At 37.2% G+C, this 8,122-nt stretch overlaps 1 long non-coding RNA gene across 1 annotated transcript; it reads right to left on the reverse strand.

Annotated features, from left to right (window-relative positions):
- Positions 1-230: 230 nt before the first annotated feature.
- LOC138357317 (uncharacterized) lies at positions 231-7,585 on the reverse strand. Its single transcript, XR_011224914.1, has 3 exons — positions 7,504-7,585; positions 4,345-4,451; positions 231-365 (listed from the first exon to the last, which is right to left on the reverse strand). It is a non-coding gene; the product is annotated as an uncharacterized lncRNA (long non-coding RNA).
- Positions 7,586-8,122: the final 537 nt, after the last annotated feature.

Raw genomic sequence — 8,122 nt, forward strand, 5'->3', positions numbered from 1 at the left:
GGCAAATTTTGCAAAATATACAATGAAGGTACACAAACATTCATACCCAAACAAAGCAAAATGCTAGGTAAGAACAAAGCATTTGGCCCGTAGGAGAAAGGAGATACCCACAAGACTAGAATACAAGTCATTAACAAGCATGCAAGTATAATACATAATACATGCAGACATATATATAATCCAAAAAAATGTCAAATTTACGTACTTATTATTACATTACAAATATCCAAGGTTTTGAAGACACGTTTCCTCTTGCGCCCAACGAGTGAATACTGAGACCAGACCCCATAGGTCCCTATCCTCCTCATCATTCGTCTCACTGTGTCTCCACAGCTTGCACCGCCCATTTGAGACAGCGTCTGGACCTGTTAAAATAATGCATAAGCTGTAAGGTAATAGAGAATAATATATATCTTTCAATCTCAACATTAGATTTTCTAATTTCCAACTGTATTAAATAAATAGCATTAAAATATTTTCCTTCTTAACTATTACAAAAATCAACGAATTTGAGTAACTTTTGCTTTTGTTTTATTTGTACCTTAAACATAACACTGAACAATCAATTATGTGCCACCCCACCTTCCTTCATCTGCAAAAAAACTAATCAAAAGACATATGTACAAGGCTAAAAAAATTCAGCAACACTTACCATACTCAGGCTAAAAGAATTAAGCAACACTTACCATACTCTTTTTATATTCACTGTTAACTTTTAGCTCATGTGACAGACTTTCCACCTGCTCAACAGTTTCAAGTGGGGATGGAAGAATGTCTTCCAGGATTGGTATATCTCCATGTGTTTTTGACATATGGGTTTCCGTCATTTTGACAATATTCAGGATATCCCCTGATAAAAATGTCAATTTTGATAATTCCTTCATTATGTATTCCATTTTTTCTGTTACTGCAAAAAAAAAGGCTTACTAGAACAAGCATTTAGTGTTGCATATATATGATATATGTATTGATCCTTAGTGGATCCTATTTTAGTGACAGACACATTGGTGTCAGGTCACTGTCAAATGGGCTACTGTCATGTAGCCTTCAATTATGTAACCTCTCCCATTCTATGATAGGGGTGACACAGGGCAGCATCCTTAGACCCCCTCCTATTTGTTATATACATCAATGATCTGCTTTATGTCTCTAACATGATTAAACCTGTATTGTTTGATGATACTACCATCATCTACTTAGTTGCTTTACAAGAATGTAAAATTTCAAGTCTGTACTCTCCCTCAATGTATTTTCTTGTATGTATAACAAAAAATAATCAACACATAATAAATCGGTACTTACTAGATTTTTCGAAAGGAGAGCTTTCAGTTCTGTCTTGTCTTGGAGTTTGAGGGGAAGGTTTTGTACTCGGCCTGTAGATAGACTTGTTGGTCCCACAAGATTCTGTCAGGGGTGGAAGCGTATTAGCATTGTATAGAAAATATTTACAAAATAGTTTTAAATACATAAAACTACAAATAGAAATTATTGAATTATTACATTAGCTTATAGCTTTTATGAATGCATTAAAAAATTTTGTTTCACACAATGGAGCGACACCATTTAAAGTGTTTCCATCACCCTGAAGGCTGGTAAAAATATATTACATTAAAATCATACACAAGTACGTTACAATCTGTGTATGTAAATGTTTCTCCAGTTACTTAAAGCTTACCAGTTCTGTCTTGTCTTGGAGTTTGAGGGGAAGGTTTTGTACTCGGCCTGTAGATAGACTTGTTGGTCCCACAAGATTCTGTCAGGGGTGGAAGCGTATTAGCATTGTATAGAAAATATTTACAAAATAGTTTTAAATACATAAAACTACAAATAGTAATTATTGAATTATTACATTAGCTTAGATTAGAGAGGGTGGTGGAGGCCAAAACCATAATCATAATCATCTGTATCAAACCTTATTACAGGTAAAACCAGTAGGCAGTCTACTGTATTTTATCAAACCGTTATTAGTATAATAGATCTCGTAATAATTTTGCAAAAATAATGGCATTTACTATTTTTAAAAGATTATTAGCAAATTTACAGAAATGGTGCATTCGGAAGACAAAACCAATTTTTCACTTTTGACAATTGAGCACCTGCTACATCCAGATTCTAAAAAAGTTCGTAAAACCCAGGGGCCATAGACCGGCTATGAAAGAAAATTTGAGAAAACCCTGGGGCCATAGAACGGCTATTTAATCCCCTTGAACGGACCTGTGCATGGACCACTGAGGCATAAAAAAAAACACGGGCCATAGACCGGCTTGGGAAAAAGAAGTTCGTAAAACCCTGGGGCCATAGAACGGCTATTTAATCCCCTTGAACGGACATGTGCATGGACCACTGAGGCATCGAAAAAAAACATGGGCCATAGACCGGCTTGGGAAAACAAGCTAGGTTAGGCTAGGTAAAAAAGAAAGGAGCTACGTTAGACTATGTATGTTTAAATCTCTGATTTAAACAGAGCCAGTGTTCAGTCAAATAACTGAATTTATCAAATCTTATCCTTGGATAACATACAAGCTGATGTGAGATCCCTGTCTACAGGTGGACTGGAACTATTATCCAGTAGGCAGTCTACTGTATTTTATCAAACCGTTATTAGTATAATAGATCTCGTAATAATTTTGCAAAAATAATGGCATTTACTATTTTTAAAAGAATTTTAGCAAATTTACAGAAATGGTGCATTCGGAAGACAAAACCAATTTTTCACTTTTGACAATTGAGCACCTGCTACATCCAGATTCTAAAAAAGTTCGTAAAACCCAGGGGCCATAGACCGGCTATGAAAGAAAATTTGAGAAAACCCTGGGGCCATAGAACGGCTATTTAATCCCCTTGAACGGACCTGTGCATGGACCACTGAGGCATAAAAAAAAACACGGGCCATAGACCGGCTTGGGAAAAAGAAGTTCGTAAAACCCTGGGGCCATAGAACGGCTATTTAATCCCCTTGAACGGACATGTGCATGGACCACTGAGGCATCGAAAAAAAACATGGGCCATAGACCGGCTTGGGAAAACAAGCTAGGTTAGGCTAGGTAAAAAAGAAAGGAGCTACGTTAGACTATGTATGTTTAAATCTCTGATTTAAACAGAGCCAGTGTTCAGTCAAATAACTGAATTTATCAAATCTTATCCTTGGATAATATACAAGCTGATGTGAGATCCCTGTCTACAGGTGGACTGGAACTTCTATCAACTAATCCATACATCAAACCTGTCCCTTACAGCCCACAATCTATCATTAGGAAAACCATGTGAGAAATCTTTAAGGAATTCTGATAAAGAAAGAGATCTAGGGGTGGTTCTAAATAGAAAACTATCACCTGAGGACCACATAAAGAACATTGTGTGAGGAGCCTATGCCATGCATTCCAACTTCAACAGCATGTTGTGGGGTGCCGATATTGTGTGCTAGGTTAGGCTAGGTTAGGCTAGGTAAAAAAGAAAGGAGCTACGTTAGACTATGTATGTTTAAATCTCTGATTTAAACAGAGCCAGTGTTCAGTCAAATAACTGAATTTATCAAATCTTATCCTTGTATAATATACAAGCTGATGTGAGATCCCTGTCTACAGGTGGACTGGAACTTCTATCAACTAATCCATACATCAAACCTGTCCCTTACAGCCCACAATCTATCATTAGGAAAACCATGTGAGAAATCTTTAAGGAATTCTGATAAAGAAAGAGATCTAGGGGTGGTTCTAAATAGAAAACTATCACCTGAGGACCACATAAAGAACATTGTGTGAGGAGCCTATGCCATGCATTCCAACTTCAACAGCATGTTGTGGGGTGCCGATATTGTGTGCCATCACATGTAAACCAATCAAGCCCACAAATACGTTTTTATTACAGGTAAAACCAGTAGGCAGTCTACTGTATTTTATCAAACCGTTATTAGTATAATAGATCTCGTAATAATTTTGCAAAAATAATGGCATTTACTATTTTTAAAAGATTATTAGCAAATTTACAGAAATGGTGCATTCGGAAGACAAAACCAATTTTTCACTTTTGACAATTGAGCACCTGCTACATCCAGATTCTAGGGAGGAAAGGAAGGACGATCTTACTGGATCCCATAGCCTCTCCGAGGCACAAACCAGGCTTTTACATAACCCCCCCCCCCTGCACCCGAGCTTTTTAAAATAGTAAATGCCATTATTTTTGCAAAATTATTACGAGATCTATTATACTAATAACGGTAAATAAATAATAAATAGTAAATAAATCAAAATCAGTTACATTATTTTATCTTATTCATAGCATAAATGTTCTCGAAGATTACTAAAAAGAAATTGAATTAGACTACAGCAAATTGGCAAACTTTACCTTGTATCTGTTTCCACCGAGTTTGTTTGGGGCGTTCTTCAACATATCAGCAATACTTGTCTCAACATCTCTTTCAGTTGCATTAGTGTGGGTGTTGATACAGGCTTCTGGAAATTTATAAGAATTAATTAATATATATAATTATAATTCACTTTGCTATTCCCCATTCCACAGTCCTCTCGTCCTTCCCACTTCCCTGTCCCCACATCATCCCCACTATTCCCACTTCCCTGTCCCATCGTCCTCCTTACCATTTTCCCCTCCCCTGTCCTTCTTCCTCCCCCACCATCTCCCATTCACCTGTCCCTTTGTCCTCCCCAGCATTCCCGTCCCCACCATCCCCAACTCCCCAGTCCCCTCGTCCTCCCCACCATTACCCTCTCCTCTGTCCCCTCGTCTTCCCCACCATACCCCCCTCTCGTCCTCCCCACCATTCCAAACTACCTCATCCGATGCATTCTATAATGGTCTGATGCTTCCATCAGAAAATTGGGAACATCAAATGATCTGATATTCCCATCACTGAAAAATAAGAACAGCTAAAAAAATGAAATGAAAAAAATAAAAAAATAAACTATATTCATGAAATGAACAGTATGGTAAACAACACAGCTCAATTTCAATGCAATGTCACACAAAATTATTAAATCGAAATGAAAATAAATTGAAATCTATGAAAATTCAAATTATCAATACAATCGGAAATATTGAAATAATATCGCAACATAATATAGTGTGGGTTGCTCTTACGTGCAACAGACGGTGCTGTTTTTCAAAAAAGGCATGGTTTTACCTGTCACAAGTGTGGCATCTATACTTATACTCACGAAATGAACGGTATGGTAAACAACATAGCTCAATTGCAATGCAATGTCACAATAACATTTAATAACAATAATAACAATAACATTTAAATATACTTTAAGATATAATCTAGAAGAAAATAAGAACATTGAAACGGTTCATGAACTCGATTTCAATAAAGGACACTATGGGGAACTTTGAAAAACAGTTAATGAGTATAATTAGACAGACTTGTTGCTAGGCAGAGGAGTAAATAATGAGATATATGGCAAATTTTGCAAAATATACGGCACACAAACATTCATACCCAAACAAAGCAAAATGCTAGGTAAGAACAAAGCAGTTGGCCCGTAGGGGAAAGGAGATACCCACAAGACTGGAATACAAGTCATTAACAAGCACACAAGTACTACACTACACAACAACCGCACTACTACCAGAACTGGACGAATCACTACCAAAACAACACATTGCACATCACTACCAAAACAACACAACACAACACAAGCATTGGCAAAGAATTATAGACCAGTTGCACTAACATCCCACATAATAAAATTATTTGAGAGTGATCAGGAGTCAGATTACTAGTTTTATAGAGACCAATGACCTCCACAATCCAGGCCAACAAGGATTTAGAGCAGTTTCTATGATCGAGCCACTGAGATCTATAAAGAATTCTGATCAAGAAAGAGATCTAGGGGTGGTTTTAGATAGAAAACTATAACCTGAGGATCATATTAAGAACATTCTGCGAGGGGCCTATGCTACACTTTTTAACTTTAGAATTGCTTTTAAATACATAGGTCAAAAAGTTTTAAAAGTTTTAAAAGTTTTTTAAACCTCTCGTGTATCATGAGTGTGTTAAAGCATCAGATGGTGCATTCAGATGATGAATATTACCTAGTTCCTTCATCTGGGAAGAATGAACACATATTGGTGCATTCGGATGATAAAAACTAACTACTGTAGTTTAATTGATCAACAGACTGTATATCATATGCAGACTGTATGTGGATCTGCGGGCCACTCCAAACAACAGCCTGGTGGACCAAGCTCCACCAGGGCTAAAGCACAAAGTGATATAGATGTGATAGAGAAACTAGGTCAAATGGAGGAGTAGGTCTGTATATTAAACAGCACCTGACGTGCACAGAGCTACTAAACTCAATGTGGTGGTAGAGTGGTGGGGGGGGGGGGGGGAAACATTGCAGAAAAAAACAAAAATACAATTTGGTCAACAAAACAGCATTGTTTAAAATAGAAGACATGGGTTGTCATTTTGGGGGTAAGGTAGGTTACATTGAGTTAATTAGTTAGTACTTAGTTTTTATCTTAAACTGGTTGGGAGAGGTACAGTGTTGCTGTGCTGGTGAAAGAACACCTAAAGGTAAATTAAATAATGATTGCGAATCCACAAGAAGTTGACATAATATCGCTAGAGATCTGCAATCAGGATGATAAACTTTCCTTAAAGAATTTGACAAACACTTGCTGATAGGACATGAAGTAAATGAAATGTATGTCAAGTTTTGTGAAATATATGATAAAAGCACAACAAAATTTGTACCAAAGGAGAGATGCAGAACTAGGAAAAGGGGTTTGTTCAACAGAAATTGCGAGAGGGCCTGAGACCCAAACACACACAAATGGAATCAATATATAGCAAGAGGCCAAACCCCCAAACATACAAGCGATGCAAAGATGCGAGAAACAGCAGCAGCATTAAGGAGAGGGACTTAAGGACCATAAATAAAGTGTGAAAATAAACTCGAGTAAATTTTTTTAACTACTCTCGACAGTGAAGAAAAACAAATATTCAGACGATTTGTGTTAGAATCATTAATCTTACACTTTCGGTCATATTCAACAACACAAATACATACACACACATTCCTGTTGCTGTAGCAAGTGAAGAATTACACACACAGATCACAATAACGTGATGCATCAAATGAACAAATCCACAAGGGCCGTGACGAGGATTCGAACCTGCGTCCGGGAGCATCCCAGACACTGCCTTAATCGACTGAGCTACAACAGGGTAAAAGGGTTGAAACCGAAGTTCTACTGAACTTACTGGATCCCATAGCCTCTCCGAGGCACAAACCAGGCTTTTACACAACCCCCCCCCCCCCCCCCTGCACCCGAGCTATGTCAACAGGCCGTTCTCCCTCTTCGCCCTTCCGAATGCACCATATCAGTAAATTTTTTAATAATCTTTTAAAAATAGTAAATGCCACTATTTTTGCAAAATTATTACGAGATCTATTATTCTATAGAATAATGCATATAAATGCATATATGCATATAAATACAAAACATAAATACAAAAGTAAATGTAAATAATTTTACCTTGCACCTAGATCTACCAAGCCTGTATGGCGCGCGTTTCAGTACTTCGGAAATCTAGAACTATCTTGAATCTCTAATCTGCAATGAAACAATACATATTATTGCACTTACCAAAACATGGATGAATGTAGAAAATACAGAACTATTAGCTGAATATCAAATAAATGGATTTAATCTATTTCACACAGATAGATATATTACACCGTGTATATTAGGTAATACCTAACATACACGCCTCCACACACACTACATTTGAAATGTAGTCTCAAAAAGACTACATTTCAACAGCAAAGATTACTCCATAAAAAAATAATTAAATTATTGACCAACATGAGAGAGGGTTAGCCAACATGAGGGTTGTGTTGATTGCCTGAAAATATTTAAATTGTGTAATGTATTGAATGGCATTTTTCAAGTTACAACATTTTTTAAATTACTGAACTAGGTTCTAGGCTTTGCTAGGCTTAATTCAATTATTACAGATAAGCCTAACCTAGCCTAGAACCCAGTGGGTTTTCTTCCTATTGGGGAGTGTTGTACATGCCTCGCCTCCACATACACACTAGCACAGCCAGGCCTCGCCTCCACATACACACTAGCACAGCCAGGCCTCGCCTCC

The sequence above is a fragment of the Procambarus clarkii genome, chromosome 77 (assembly GCF_040958095.1).
Source record: "Procambarus clarkii isolate CNS0578487 chromosome 77, FALCON_Pclarkii_2.0, whole genome shotgun sequence".
Taxonomy (NCBI): domain Eukaryota; kingdom Metazoa; phylum Arthropoda; class Malacostraca; order Decapoda; family Cambaridae; genus Procambarus; species Procambarus clarkii.